The following is a 16,353-nucleotide window of genomic DNA, read 5'->3' as shown; positions in this document are numbered from 1 at the left end:
TCTTATAGTGGCATAACAATCATTCAGAATCAGAATCAGGTTCATTATTACTGACTTATATGCCATGAAATTTGTTGTCTTGCAGCAGTACAGTGCAAAAGCATGAAATTACTGTAAATTAATAATGAAAGAATTAATTAATGAATTAGATAGATAGATAGATAGATAGATAGATAGATAGATAGATAGATAGATAGATAGATAGATAGATAGACAAACAGTGCAAAACAAAGGAATAATGAAGTAATGTTCATGGGTTCATGGACCGTTCAGAAATCTGATGGTGGAGGGGAAGAAGCTGTTCCTAAGCCGTTGAGTGTGGGTCTTCTGGCTCCTGTACCTCCTCCCTGATGGTAGTAACGTGAAGAGGGCATGTCTTGGGTGGCTAGGGTTCTTAATGATGGTTGCCGCCTTCTTGAGGTACCGGCTCATGAAGATATCTTCCATAGTGGGGAGGGTTGTGCCCGTGATGGAGCTGGCTGAGTCTACAACTTTCTGCAGCCTCTCTCAATCCTGCACATTGGAGCATCTATACCAGGCTGTGATTCAACCAGTCAGAATACTCTCCACTGTACATTTACAGAAATTTGCAGTAGTCTTTGGTGACATACCAAACTTCCTCAAACTCCTAATGAAGTAGAGCCATTGGCGTGCCTTCTCCATGATTGCATCAATGTATTGGGCCCAGGATAGATCCTCTGAGATGTTGACATCCAGGAGCTTGAAGCTGCTCGCCCTTTCCACCGTTGACCCCTGAGGACTGGTGTGTTTTCTCCCAACTTCTCCTTCCTGAAGTCCACAATCAACTCCTTGGTCCTGCTGACATTGAGTGCGAGGTTGTTGTTGTGACACTACTCAATCAGCCGATCTATCTCACTCCTGTACACCTCCTCATCGCCATCTGAAGTTCTGCCAACAACAATGAGCAAGAGCTCATATTACATTTCTTTAGCCAATATGTCAGGTGGATCATTTTGGATGGAAATGTGTACATTTCCTTCCCATCATACAGGGATTTTGGTAGTCCAACTAGCATTGACCATAACATTATTTGAAGGAACACTCACATAAAAGGATCTCATTGTTACGTTGCTCAGCAGAGTCTGAAATATTTTCGAACTTGCAGATGCATCCTTCAAGGTCATCGTGCTGTGTCTTTATTTAACCTTACCTACCTATCGTGGCTTCCATTTTTCGGTCATTGACTTAGATTGAGGAATAGTTGGAACAAGAGTGAGGCATAAGAGTAGTGAGTTCATCAGTCTTGGGTAAATATTAAGGCCTCTAAATAACTGCAAGTAGGAGCATTTTACATATATTTTAAAGTTTTCATGTTAGGAATCAGAAGTATTTCAGATCAATATTACATTTATTATTTTTACAATTAATTCATAATAGGTACGTGAAATCCATTTTCTGCCTTATTAGCATGATCATTTTAATTTTTTTATTGCTGGCCTTCTCTATGTCAATTTATTTGACATACTTTAATAAATTTCCATGAAATGTTGTCGGGTATTTCAAAAATCAAAACTCATATATCAAAACTCTCTATACCCTCAATTCAATCGACATTCATACACTTGTGCGGATGCAGAATTATTAAGCACTATTAATAAGGATCAGTGCAATGGTGAGAAATGATCTCAGCTTGACAAATCAGGATGTAGAAACAGAATCAATCTAGGTCATGCTGAAAAGTATCAAACATTCAAACTTTAAAAGAAATGTATTTATACAGCACGATAACAGGCCCTTCCAGCCCAGTGAGCCCGCACCGCCCAATTATACCCATGTTAACCCACTAACCCGTACATCTTTGGAATATGGGAGGAATCCGGAGCACCCGGAGGAAACCCACGCAGTCATGGGGAGAACGTATAAACCCCCTACAGACAGCAGCAGGAATTGAATCCCGATCGCTGGCGCTGTAATAACGTTACGCTAACCGCCACACTACTGTGCTGCCTCAGAGGGGAAAAAACATTGGAAGAGTTATTTATAGACCACCAAGTAGTAAAAATAAGGGGTAGGTGTGACAGGGGTAATGCAGTAATCATGGGAGGCCCTAACATATATACAGAATATATATAGACTGAACAATCAAATTTGCTGTAATAAGGTGGAACATGAATTCATGGAATGTATACTATTATTATTAGAATATAATAATTAAATAAGCTTACCTGAGAAATAGCAGGTGCTGCAGGTTGTAGTAGGACCTTTTATAAGGTTCTGATGAAAGGTTTTGATCTGAAACATTAGTTCTGCTTCTCTTTCCATAGATACTGCCTGATCCACTGAGTGTTTCCAATATTTTCTGGTTTTATTTTTAATTTCCAGCATCTGCAGTTTTGTTTTTATTTTCATTTTCTGCAGAAGGGCCTTATCTTGGCAAATATATGGAATGTAAATTCCTAAATACAAATCACAAAGCTGGAAAAACTCAGCAGGTCCAAATCAGTTCTACTGAAAGGTCATCGATCTATAATAATAACTTCTCCATGAGTCCAACCTCTCTTGCTTCTGTTTCAGATTTCAGTATTCTAAGCATTCATGCATTTGTATAAATGTGAATTCCTTTTCAGGAGATATGTAGGTTGTTGTGTAGTAGTTAGTTGGTTAATATTTAAATCTATTCCAGTTCAATTCATGTGCTAATGATATTAAACTAAAATTAAGCTGCCAAACAAACATGTTCTGGATTTTCCATGGTAATTATATGGCAGACTCTGGTTCAGCTTTATATTCTGAGCAACATGTTGATAACTATTTCCAACTGTATTTATACACATTCATGGACAACTGTTTTGTTATTATGAAGGATAACTCAAAGCATGCTACAAATATTTTTAAGATCCTCATTCATTACACAAATATAATTTGATAAACCATCAATTAAAACAACTGCTGAGGAGAGAGCTTAGTGAATGAACTAAACAGCTTTAAGATGTGTTTCAAACTGAAAGCCCTCATTGTTTTGCCTTACTGGTTATGTCATACACCCACACAAAATCAATTGCAGCTTCATTAGGTGATAAAATAAATACTCCAATAGACCTTGTTTTTGATGTAATAACTGCTAAACAAATTTATTAAACAGACAAGCAACACTAACAATGGTAGAGGGCTTGTATTAGTTACAGGCTGCACTCATCAAACACCAACAAAGCAGTTGTCTCTGCTATATTTCACAGCTTGGCACAAGGTCACACAGAGGCAAGTTTGTGTGGTAGGATCCTCAACAGCTGTATAATCCTTTTGGCCTATCTCTATCCCTGTAGTGGCTTCAGCTGGACTACAGACTTAGAACTTGATAGGATAAAAAAATGAATTCAAATTATTAATGGGTCAAAGGAAATTTAAGTATGCAATTCCTAAGAAATGACACAGGCGATCAAATGCATGTTCATATAAATCCCACAAGATGGTTGCCTTCAGCAAAATGTCCTCTCACCTCCAATATTTGCTGCGGGCATAGAAGGGCTAAATTAGGTCGTCCCAGAAACAGATCTGGAGATTATACTGAAACATGCCTGTACATTTCAATGCAGCCATTGTAACAACTTTTTGCTGTCGGCTCATTATTATGATTTTTGTGTGCAGTTGCAGTTAACAACTATCCTGCATTTCTTAAAGGGGAGATGAATTGTTCCTAGAATAGGTGCTGGCAATCATGGAGGAAGTGGATCTGAACTGGGGAACAGTGACAACGTGGGATAGAGTGCATTCTCAGGTCTGGATGCTTTAGTGGAGAAAAGGAGGAATGCCCTGTATCCACAGAAGGCCAGGACCTGCCTGGAAGGCAGTGGAAGCAGAAGGGCATGGAGATCAATGGAAGAAGTCTAATGCCAAGAACCTGGTCGCATTGCATGAAGAAGTTCAATGATCTTGCAAAGTTATTCAGTGCGTCTTGAAATACCATCTACTTCCAAATGCACCTGTCAGCCTGTGCTCAATTCGCCACACAGTAACCTTTCTTCTATGAAAAATCTTTGTCACAATTCAAGTAAGTGATTCAATGCACCATTATACGCTTAAGTCGGATGCTGGCCTCATACCCAACATTCACAGCTTGCAGACGAGGCAGCTCTTCCACCATGATGGCCAAATCAGATTGCTAGACACTACTTGACACTGTTCCCTTTCTCCTGCAAGTTAGTACACAGCCAGAGGTAGTGGAGACTACTACTGGGGAGTACAGGCATGACTACACGTGTTTACCCTTCATGGAAGAGAGAGTGTTCATGATTATGGGAATGATAACTTTTTACGTCATGGTCAAGAATAGCAGAAATGACTGAAAATGCTCACACCTAACCCTTGCTCTCACATCATACTTCCCTCTCATACCACACTCTCTTCTGATAAATAAGGTTCAGAGGGTATAACAATAATCCTCTTACATTTTTCCACATCTCACCCCTGTGCTGATTTCCTTTCTGACTTTTCCCCAGTGCGACAATGGCTAACACGAGGGGACATAATTTTAACGTGATTGGAGGAAGGTATAAGGGGGATGTCAGGGGTAAGTTTTTTACACAGAGAGTGGTGGGTGCGTGGAACACACTGCCTGCAGAGGTTGTGGGGGCAGATACATTAGGGACATTTAAGAGACTCTCAGATTGACACATGAACGATAGAAGAATAGGGGGCTATGTGGGATGGAAGGGTTAGATAGATCTTCGAGCAGGATAAAATGTCGGCACAACATTGTGGGCCGAAGGGCCTGTACAGTGCTGTAGTATTCTATGTTCTATGTTCTATGTTCAGATACAAGCAGGTAATGTGGGAAGAGCAAGAAAACAGCGATGAAGAAAATGGAGAACCATCACTTGGCTTCGCAATTGGATACTGAAACCGTGCATATCTGAGTTAGAGCCTCTGTACACTGTGAGGATCTGGGTGTGAGTGGTCTGTAGCCATTGTGTGTAGCATTGATAACACAAGTATCAGCTTGCCAGAAGGAAGCATGCAGGTTGTACAGAAGAATGAGGGGAGGGATTCAATGAGGCAGCCTGGAGTAGAAGGCTGAAGCATATACACAGTAAAATGCCGTGTACAGGACCTGACAAAAAGGCTGCACTTGATGTCATGGATCATGAAGGACTGCAGCGTCAACATATCACAGGGCTTTGCAGAAAGGTCAGCGCCCACCCTTTCCAGCATTGAAATGGTGACCAGCTCATGGGCATGACCATGCTGTGGCAACTGAAAACCAATAGCAAAGCATCTATTTCAGCGCAAAGAGCAAAGATCACTGCTGCAGTGAAAGCTCAGACTCATATTGTGCACGGTTAATTTGCAGCTGTAAAAGTTCAGACTGCTGCTGATATGACATCTGTGGAAGACTGTGTTCAAAGGTAGCTTCAACAGTGTCACACCATTTCAACAACCTGACCTAGGAGTGTTGTAGCACCTCTCTGGAGAGTGGTAATGCATGGACCTGCCATCCTCTCTCGACTGATATCATTCACTTGTTATGGATCAGGTTGCTAGTTGGTGAATGTCCCTTTAAGACATAGCACAGTAGAGTAGTGGTGTGTGTGTGGTGTCATCACGACAGCAAGATTACAACGTGCTGACGTTTTTGCTCAGTGAGTCAGTGTCAAAAGAGAGAGAGAGAGAGAGAGAGAGTCACTGACTGCTGATCTCTGTATCCATGGATGAAGAAAAATAACTGTGTCCGTCACTACAATCCATGTATGGATTTTTGGAGCAAACACGTGGAGTCCACTTTGCCATTAACCTGTAGAGGGAAACAGGTATTTGTGTGGATGGTCACGTCTCGAATGCCCTACAGGGTGGTAGATACCTTGGCACAAAGCAATGGAGATCATCAGTGATTGAGGTGTCAAATGGGTTCCATTGTGGAACATGTGGATTTCGTAATTTCTCTCTCTATATTCTCTCTACATTTTCTCTTCAGTCAACGGTGGCTTTGTAAAAGCCTTTGCTCATGTTTCACCTTATGACTTGCTGAACTGAACTTTGAGAGCTATTCCTGAACTTAGAGTTTGAGTTTGAGTTTAGTTTTGGGGATTATATTTGATATCTAACATTTTTACTTTTCTTATTATCATAAGTAGTTATTAATAAAATAGTTTTTAACACTTGTACATGACTCGGTGTGTTTCTATTGTTGCTGGTATGTAACACACTGTACTCCTCACCACATCACTCCACCAGTACCCCAGCTGTTGCAAGTCGGCTACTCAGCACACACTGTCGGTAACCATTCCAATATAGTGTAAACTGTAGCTGTGCATCTGCTGGTCCTCTCAGGTCATCTGCAATCTCCTCCACGTGATCGACACCTGATCCACCAACTTAAACATTCACTCCCTTAACCATTGGCTGCACTGTGTAACTTGTGTAAAACACACAAGTCATTCAATAAGATTACATACTTTTCTTTATTTCCATGGAAACAGGCCCCAAGTATGTGCTGCCATCAAACACCCATTTACTGTACACTAAGATAAGATATCTTTATTAGTCACATGTACATCGAAACACACGGTGAAATACATCTTTTGCGTAGAATGTTCTGGGGGCAGTCTGAAAGTGTCGCCACGCTTCCAGCGCCAACATAGCATGCCCACAACTTCCTAACCCGTATGTCTTTGGAATGTGGGAGGAAACCGGAGCACCTGGAGGAAACCCACTCAGATGCGGGGAGAACATACAAACTCCTTACAGACAGTGGCCGGAATTGAACCCGGGTCGCTGGTGCTGTAAAGCGTTACGCTAACCGCTACACTACCGTGCCTGCTACTCCTACGCTATTCCTATCAACTACCCTGTCACGAGCCAGCAACAAAAGAAACACACTGAGCATGATTCAGTGTTAAAAACTATTTTATTAATCACTACTTATAATAATACGTAAAATAAAAGTAAAAATGTTAGTATGTTAGAATTCAAAAATGTTAAACCTTGAACGTTAACCCCAAAACTAAGCTCTTCGTGCGTGTGTGACAAAGTCCCAAACTCCAAGTTCAGGAATGGTTCTTAAAGTTCAGTTCCGCAAGCCATAAGGTAAAACATGAGCAAGGGCTTCTTCAACAACCACCGTTGTCTGAAGATAACACGTAGATGTAGAGAAACATAGAGAGAGTAATTACGAAATCCAAATGTTCCACGATGGAACCCAAATGACACTTCAGTGTTTACTCGGTAGTGACTTCCTCACCCCGAAAAGCATCCGAATCATGGTCGTCCACACAAATACCTGTTTCCTTCTACAGGTCAGCAATAAAGTGAACTCCACCGGATTACTTCCAACTTCCATACATGGATTTCAGTGGCAGACACAGTTATTGTTTCTCATCCATCGATAGAGAACACTAGCAGGCTGGTGTCTCTCTCCCTTCTCTCTCTCTCTCTCTTTCTTCTTCTGCTTTCTTCAACAACGTCATTACGTCCTTTATCTTCTATTGACATAAGCACACCCTACACACACACACACACACACACACACACACACACACACACCTATCTAAAAGGGACATTCACTGAGTCCGTAACAACCCCCAGATTATACTATTCACTTACACACCAGGAGCAATTTACAGTAGCCAATTAACCCATCAACCTGCACTCCTTTGGGAGGTGGAATGAAACCAGAGTGGTCACGGGGAGAACATGAACACAGACAGCAATGGAGGGCAGGAGCGGGATTGAACCTGAATTGCTGGAGGTCTGAGATAGCAGTTTTACTATGCACCACAGTGTCACCCCACCAAACCAATGGCCTCTATCACCAAGAAAGATATGAACAGCAGGCAAATGAGAACACCAGTAACTGCAGGTTCGCCTCTGGGTTATGCACCATATTGGCTTGGAAGTATATTTCTCATGCTTCATCATGCCCAGGATCGAAACCTTGGAAATCATGGAACTCCAAACTCAACAACATTGTGGAGGTACCTTCCCCAGAAGGACTCCATTGGTTCATTAAGACAGCTCACTATCACCTTTTCAAGGGTAATCAGGAATAAATGTTGATCTTGCTGGTGATGCCCAGATTCCATAAGAGAATTAATTTAAATCCAGGAATAAAAGTCTTAAATTGGGAGAAGGCCAATTTCATTAAAATAAGACAGGACCTGGCAAAGGTAAACTGGGAGCTTCTACTTGCAGGTAGGTTTATAACTGCACAGCAGATGTAACCATTCAAAGAGAAATAGGAAGAGTTCAGGGCCAACATGTTCCTGTAAGGGTGAAAGCCAAGGTTAAAAAACCTGGATTTCAAGGGAGAACGAGAGCTGGATAAAAAGAAAAAAGGAAGTTTATGGAAGATACTGAGAACCATAGAGGGGGGAGACCCAGTCTGAATATAAGAAGTGTAGGGAGGTGCTTAACAAGGAATTAGGAAGGCAAAGAGGGTTCACAAGATATTATTGGCAGAAAGGATTAAGGTAAATCCAAAGGAGTTTTATAAGTATATTAAGGGCAAAAGAGTAACCAGGGAAAGAGTAGAGTCCATTAGGGACAACAGAGGCAATCTGTGTGTGGAGCTAGAAGGTCTAGGTGAGTTCCAAAGTAAATATTTTTTTATTGGTATTCACAAAGGAAACATACTTTGTAGTTGGAAGATTCAGCAAAGGGGAAGTGAAATTTTAGTGCAAGTCTCCATATATGAAGAGGGGGTACTCGATGCATTATCAGGTTTAATGGTGGCTAAATCCCCAGGGCCAGATGAGATGGGAGGCAAGGGAAGAGATTGGTGGGGATTTGGCTGAGACTTAAATCTTCACTGAACACTAGTGAGGTACCAGATAACTGGAGGATGGCAAATATGGTCCCCTTTTCAAGAAAGGCAGCAGGGAAAAACCTGGTAATTACAGACCTGTGAGCCTAACATCAGTAGCAGGAAGTTATTAAGAAAAATTCTGAGGGACAGGATTAATGTTGATTTGGAAAGGCACGGACTAATCAGAGATAGCCAGCATGGCTTTGTCAGAAGTAGATCCTTTCTGACCAATCTGATTGAATTTTTTGAAGAGGTAACAGTGTAGTGATGAAGGCAGTGCAGTAGATATGGTTTACATGGACTTAAGGCCTTTGGCAAGGTCCCACATGGGAGACTGGTCCAAAAGGTTCGAGCCTATTGAATCCAGGGTAAGTTGATCAATTGGATCCAAAACTGGCTTAGCAACAAGAAACAGATGATAAAGGTTTGTTTTTGTGATTGGATGCCTGTGACTAGTGGTGTTCCACAGGGATCAGTGCTGGGACTCTTACTGTTTGTAATATATGTGAATGATTTGGATGTGGATGCAGGAGACATGATCAGCAGGTTCACAGATGACATGAAGATTAGCGGAGTTATTAATAGTATGCAGGATAGTCTTTGGCTACGGGGCGATATAAATGTATTGGTGAAATGAGCTGAGAAATGGCAAATGGAGCTTAATCCAGATAAATATGTGGTAATGCATTTGGGAGTACTAATGAGGCTAGGACATACACCATGAATGATAGGGTTCCAGGGAGTACTGAGCAACAAAAGGAGCTTGGTGTACAAGTCCACATATCTTTGAAGGTGCCATAGTAGGTAGATAACACAGTTGTGAAGCTATATGGTGTACAGGGTTCTCCGGGTAACAAATGACCTGACTTGTGGAAATCTAACTTTATGCAAATTATCCAAGACATTTTTAAATCACTTTTCAAGCTAGTAATAATAATAATAATAAAATGTTTCAATGGCATTCATTAATGACTGGATACAGTATATATTCCATTAGTTTAATTATGGGTAGTGTTAGGATGATTACTCAATGAAATGAAAGAATTATGGCAAGTGTATGTCGAGCAAAGTGATATGAGTTACTAGAGAAAACAGACATTCCTGCCCTATGGAGAAATCGGCTTGTAATGGTCTTTGGAGTATTGAATATAAGAGCAGGGAGGTTATGCTCCAACTTTATGAAACATTGATCAGATCTTAGCTGGTGAACTGCAGTTCTGGTCACCCTGAAATAGGGAAGGTGTGATAACTCCGGAGAGGGTACATAGGAGAGTCATCAGAATGTTGCCTGGAATGGAACGTTTCAGTTATGAGGAGGGACTGGAAACACTAGGTCTGATTTCTCTGAAGCAGAGGAGGTTAAGAGAAGATATTGAAATTATGAGGATATGGCAGACTGCGTGAAACTTTTCCCCATATCAAAGGTAGATAAAACTAGAGTACATTGAGTAAGAGATTTAGAGGGGATCTGAGAGGAACCTTTTTCACCCAGAGACTGGTCAGTAAGTGGAATACACTGCCTGAGAGAGTGGTGGAAGCAGAGTCACTGGCAACATTTCAGAAGTGTCTGGATGAGCAATTGAATCACCTAGGCATAGAAAGCTGTAGGCCAGGTGCTAGAAGCTGGGATTAATATGGATGGGTGCCCACTGACTGGCGTGGACATGTTAGGCCAAAAAGCCTGGTCCCTTGCTGTATAATTCAATGACTAAAAGAAATCAATGATCATTTGCTATCTATGTCTGGGCCTAGGAAGTGAAGGCATATGGAATATTGACACCAAAAAATGTACAAGGGTGATTAGTTTGCCATCCTTTATTTTATGAAACTGGTTTGGAATGTTTCTTTTGTGGTGGTTTTTATATTTAAATTGTGGCCAAGTGGAAGCTGTGATTTTCAATGCCTGTGGAAAGATAAAGTATGGGACTGCTGGCGAGTAGGGAATGGTGGCTTTGGTTCCAGCACTGCATTCAGATTAGCTCTTCCCAGTTACCAGGTAAAAGTTCTGTACAGTCTACTTCCAGTTCCACTAATTTTCTTCATCTTCCAGTTCTTCAGCGAATTGGTCCTTAGCTGTGGCCGGGGCTATCCACTTGTGGTGGTGAGATTATACAGCATCCAGTAGGCCACTCCATATCCAGCTGCAGGCCTCCTCCAGGGACATCTTGCTAATGGTCTGCTTTATTACAATTCATGTGATGCCATGTCACCCGTATTGGTATTGGTATTGGTTTATTATTGTCACTTGTACCGAGGTACAGAGAAAAACTTGTCTTGCATACCAATCGTACAGGTCAATTCATCACACAGTGCAGTTACATTGAATTAGTACAGAGTGCATAGATGTAGTACAGGTAAAACCAATAACAGTACAGAGTAAAGTGTCACAGCTACAGAGAAAGTGCAGTGCAATAAGGTGCAAGGTCACAACAAGGTAGGTCATGAAGTCATAGCCCATCTCATTGTATAACAGTCTTATCACAGTGGGGTAGAAACTGTCCTTAAGTCTGGTGGGTACGTGCCCTCAGGCTCCTGGATCTTCTGCCCGATGAAAGAGGAGAGAAGAGAGAATGTCCTGGGTGGGTGGGGTCTTTGATTATGCTGGCTGCTTCGCCAAGACAACGAGAGGTAAAGACAGAGTCCAAGGAGGGGAGGCTGGTGTTCGTCATGCGCTGGGCTGTGTTCACAACTCTCTGCAGTTTCTTGCAGTCATGGGCAGAGCAGTTGCCATACCAAGCCGTGATACATCCAGATAGGATGCTTTCTATGGTGCATCAGTAAAAGTTGGTGAGAGTCAAAGGGGACAAACCAAATTTCTTTAGCCTCCTGAGGAAGTAGAGGCACTGGTGAGCTTTCTTGGCCGTGGCCGTTGAATAAGTAGTACACATGTGTTTCTGTGCTCCAAACCAGATTCATGAACCATAAGGTTAGTGGATAGACAAGGACCTGTACCTGTGGATTGTTGAGCTGGCTCACATGCTGATGCCTCTAGATACGTGCCATTGATCTGCATGACTCTTTGCCCATGGTCGAGCACCAGCTGGTCATTGAGGGAAACATTTTGGTTTCCATGCATGGAAGAGTTGACAGTGTCTGCAAAAGGGTGTACATGCAATGAGTGCAGCCATGCACCAAGAGATGCCTACATTCCTCGAAAGGTAGTATTCTCCACCCACTGTGTCATGGCATATGTTGAAATCTTAATAGAGTGCCTCAACTTTCTCCCTTAAACCAAAGTGGGTGACAAACTATGATATATTGCAGACATGTCCAGCTCCAGACTAGAAGGAGTGAGGAGCATGGAATTCACTGTATTGTCATCGTGGCAGCCACTGAAATATGGTCCTTGTCCTGATCTAAGATTGTTATGTGGCTGCATCATGTGGTAGATTTCTCTGAGGGTACGGCATTAATATTAAAGCACAAACATATTGTGTATCGTTCCTTATTCTAGATCAGATAGGTGGGTTGTTCATTGAACACCCTGCACAGATGCAGCTTCCTGCTGACACAACTTCTGCTCTCTCTCTTCCCAGCTGTTCCTGTTCTCCATGCTCTCTCCTGCTCTCTAATGCTACTTTACAAGAGGAATGCCTAGTAATCCACCCATGTCTCGGAGCAGCTCTTTTGTGCAGACGCCTTAAAGTCATCATGAAATCCTTTGGTTTTTGATGAATTATTCCCTATTGTACTTTTACTATTTGAGACAAATATAGAAGATACCACACAAGAGTCATACCATCTGCATATAAAGCCATATAAGTTAAAAAACAAAATGGTGGCATTGCCATCAAATACCGACTAAGGGCATGATCTGCCCACTCTATATACATTCAGTGGATGTTATCAGCATTATTGATATGTCACCAATGTCAGCTGACACAATTCAAAGCAGAAGTATGCAGCCTTGCATCCAATGCTATTTCTGTCTCCAAGCAGCATCAGAAACAATGGATACCAATTAATCAAATGTCTCGCCCTTCCTCGTTTTCAGGGTTATTGTGCATCAAAGCCAGTTTAATATTTTTCTGAGTAAACCTGATTTTTAACTCCAAGTGGAAAATAACAGAAAGAAATAAGGAAATAAATCAGAGTCAAATGATTTATTTTTATTTCAAAATATGCTACCTAAATTAGGTTTCATTTGCAAGGATAACCAACCATTCAAAGTTCAATAACTAGAAAAGCACATTGTAGGTCAAAAAAGATATTCAAGTTTGTAGAAAGTTCACTCACTGAAAAGAAATAACTTTGCACAACAGTATATCTTTAGATAGTATTCACTTAAAATCAATATATTTCCTTTCTCTAATCTCTTGCTTCTTTTCTATTGCTTCTCTTTCTCTCTCACTCTTTATTTAATATTTCTGCCTCTTCTTCGCTTACATTGCCCGACAAAGCAGATGAAGCAGGTTCTATTGCAGCTTTCAGAAAGGAACTGAATGGAAAATATTGTTGAGGGAATGGGATGAACTGGTTTTGTTCTTACAAAAGTCAGCGCAGGATTGCAGGCAGAATGACCTCCTTCCACCCTGTAATATTTGTATTATTCTTTAATTCTATAGTTTACACTTCCTGTTAATACTCAGGTGGGTAACATTTTTTTTGTTGCCAGTGCTGAATATGCCAAAGATCCATTCCAGCCTCTCAACTCTCAGTCGGCATTTTTCAGTCTAATTGGTTGTTTTTCCTCTGCAGGCAGGTACTAGATTTCCTGCACAGGTATTGTGCTGAAATGCTTTTCTAATCACTATGTTACAATGAAAAAGTCCATAAATTCTCCATATGCAGCTGTCAATTCAATTATCTGCAAAATCCAGGTTTATGACAGGAATATCAGGTGATATTCCAAAAAGGGTGAAGGAAAACCAGATGAGCTGTGAAGCACCTTCTGGTCATTGTACTTGCTCATGGAATATTTCCTCGCAAATTCATATTGTAGTCAATAATGCAGGTTACAATATATATACATTTCTAAGTTCATCCATATAGATGATATGCAACTTCCTACATAACTGGCCTTCCTTGTGTTGGCAGAAAAAGCACACGTATTAAGAAGCAGATTCAAGATTTAGTGCAGGAAGCCTAGTGGAGACTAGCATTCAACTCCAAGATCACTCAGTGTGTGATCCTGTAGTGGTCCTCTTGAAAATAATTTCATACCTCTGAGTCACAATAGACTGGATACTCAGCAATTAGCAGCAATTTGAAAACACGAGCAAGGCGATGAAGTTCTGCAGGTGTGTTATATAGAATCTAGCAGGAACATAATGGGGAAATGATGCTTAAACTCTCTGAATGAGCACACCCAATTAACAGAGGAATGTTGCTCACCAGTCTAACATTAAAGTTCAGATACAAAACTTACTGACAATTCTCTCCAAAATCCCACCATCAAAGCAGATGAGCTCCTACATGACTGCTTTGAGACAGTGGACTGGTCCATGTTCAAAGACTCAGCTGACAGCCTTGATGAGTACGCCACCACCATCACAAACTTTATCAGCAAGTGTGTGGAGGACTGTGTACCAAAGAAGACAATACGAGTGTTCCCAAACAGGGAACCATGGATGAACCGGGAGATCCACTCCCTACTGAAGGAGACGACTGCTGCACACAAATCTGGTGATCCTGATCTGTACAAGAAATCGAGGTATGACCTTCGGAAAGCTATCAGGGATGCCAAGAGGCAATACCGACTCAAAATAGAGTCCCTGACCAGCTGTCAGTTATGGCAGGGCTTACATGCCATAACGGGCTACAAGATGAAGTCGGGCCGCATAGTTAACAACAGCGCATCCCTTCCGGGTGAACTTAACGCATTCTACGCACATTTTGAACAAAAGGGAAGTAGATTGTCACCATCCACCCTGACAGCTTCCAATGCAACTGAACCTGTGATCACAGTGGAGGACGTAAGATCAGTCTTCCGGAGAGTGAACACGAGGAAAGCACCTGGCCCAGATGGTGGCCCTGGCCGTGTGCTCAGATCTTGTGCTGATCAGCTGGTAGAAGTACTTGCAGACATATTTAACCTCTCCCTGCTTCAATCTCAGGTTCCCACCTGTTTTAAGAAGACCACTATCATCCCGGTACCGAAGAAAAGCAAGGTAACATGCCTCAATGACTACCAACCAGTGGCTCTGACATCCACCATCATGAAGTGCTTTGAGAGGTTGATCATGACACGCATCAACTCCAGCCTCCCAGACAACCTGGACCCATTGCAATTTGCCTTCTCCCTGGCCCTACACTCAGCTCTGGAGCATCTGGACAGTAAAGCCACCTATGTTAGACTATTGTTTATTGACTACGGCTCTGCCTTCAATACAATAATCCCAATCAAGCTTGTCACCAAACTCCAAGACCTAGGACACAACACCTCCCTCTGTAACTGGATCCTTGGCTTTCTAACAAACAGACCGCAATCAGTGAGGATAGGCAGCAATACTTCCGGCACAATTATTCTCAACGCTGGTGCCCCACAAGGCTGTGTCCTCAGCCCTTTACTCTACTCCCTATACACTCATGACTGTGTGGCCAGATTCTGCTCTAACTCCATTTACAAGTTTGCAGATGATACCACCGTTGTAGGCCGCATCTCAAACAGCGATGAGTCGGAGTACATGAAGGAGATAGAGAACTTAGTGGAATGGTGTCATGAAAACAACCTTTCCCTCAATGTCATCTAAACAAAAGAGCTGGTCATTGACTTCAGGAAAGGGGGCGGTGTACATGCACCTGTCTACATCAATGGTGCTGAGGTCGAGAGAGTTGAGAGCTTCAAGTTCCTGGGAGTGAACAGCACCAACAGCCTATCCTGGTCAAGTCACATAGATACAACAGCAAAGAAAGCTCACCAGTGCCTCTACTTCCTCAGGAGGCTAAAGAAATTTGAGGCTAAAGCATCCTATCTGGATGTATCACAGCTTGGTACGGCAACTGCTCTGCCCAGGACTGCAAGAAGCTGCAGAGAGAGTTGTGGACACAGCCCAGCGCATCACGGACACCAGCCTCCCCTCCTTGGACTCTGTCTTTACCTCTCGTTGTCTTGGTGAAGCAGCCAGCATAATCAAAGACCCCTCCCACGCAGGACATTCTCTCTTCTCTCCTCTTCCATTGGGTAGAAGATACAGGAGCCTGAGGGCACATACTCACCAGACTTAAGGACAGCTTCTACCCCACTGTGATAAGACTATTGAACGGTTCCCTTATACAATGAATGGACTATGCCCTCATGATCTACCTTGTTGTGACCTTACACCTTATTGCACTGCACTTTCTCTGTAGCTGTGACACTTTACTCTGTACTGTTATTGTTTTTACCTGTACTACATAAAATGCACTCTGTACTAACTCAATGTAATTGCACTGTGTAATGAATTGACCTGTACGATTGGTTTGCAAGACAAGTTTTTCACTGTACCTTGGTACAAGTGATAATAATAAACCAATACCAATACCAAATGTTAGATGAGGTACAGTTGCATCCTGAGAATATTATAAAATCCTGACAGAACTACTTTCCTGACAAGATTGACAATTGTGACAGATTAATTCAGCAAGAGTGCAAGTGTGTACCGTTAAATGAGTTG

The 16,353-nt window shown here is 42.0% G+C and overlaps 1 long non-coding RNA gene across 2 annotated transcripts in view; it reads right to left on the bottom strand.

Moving 5' to 3' along the window:
- Positions 1-249: 249 nt before the first annotated feature.
- Positions 250-16,353, bottom strand: part of LOC127577854 (uncharacterized) — a 46,411-nt gene continuing 30,307 nt past the window's right edge. For both annotated transcript variants that reach the window (XR_007957448.1, XR_007957449.1), the window contains exon 7: positions 250-909. This is a non-coding gene — a long non-coding RNA (uncharacterized LOC127577854). The remainder of the gene's footprint in view (positions 910-16,353) is intronic.

Source organism: Pristis pectinata, chromosome 14 (genome assembly GCF_009764475.1).
Source record: "Pristis pectinata isolate sPriPec2 chromosome 14, sPriPec2.1.pri, whole genome shotgun sequence".
Taxonomy (NCBI): Eukaryota; Metazoa; Chordata; class Chondrichthyes; order Rhinopristiformes; family Pristidae; genus Pristis; species Pristis pectinata.
The sequence above is the reverse complement of the archived record's forward strand: the minus strand, read 5'-3'. Positions and strand labels throughout refer to the sequence as shown.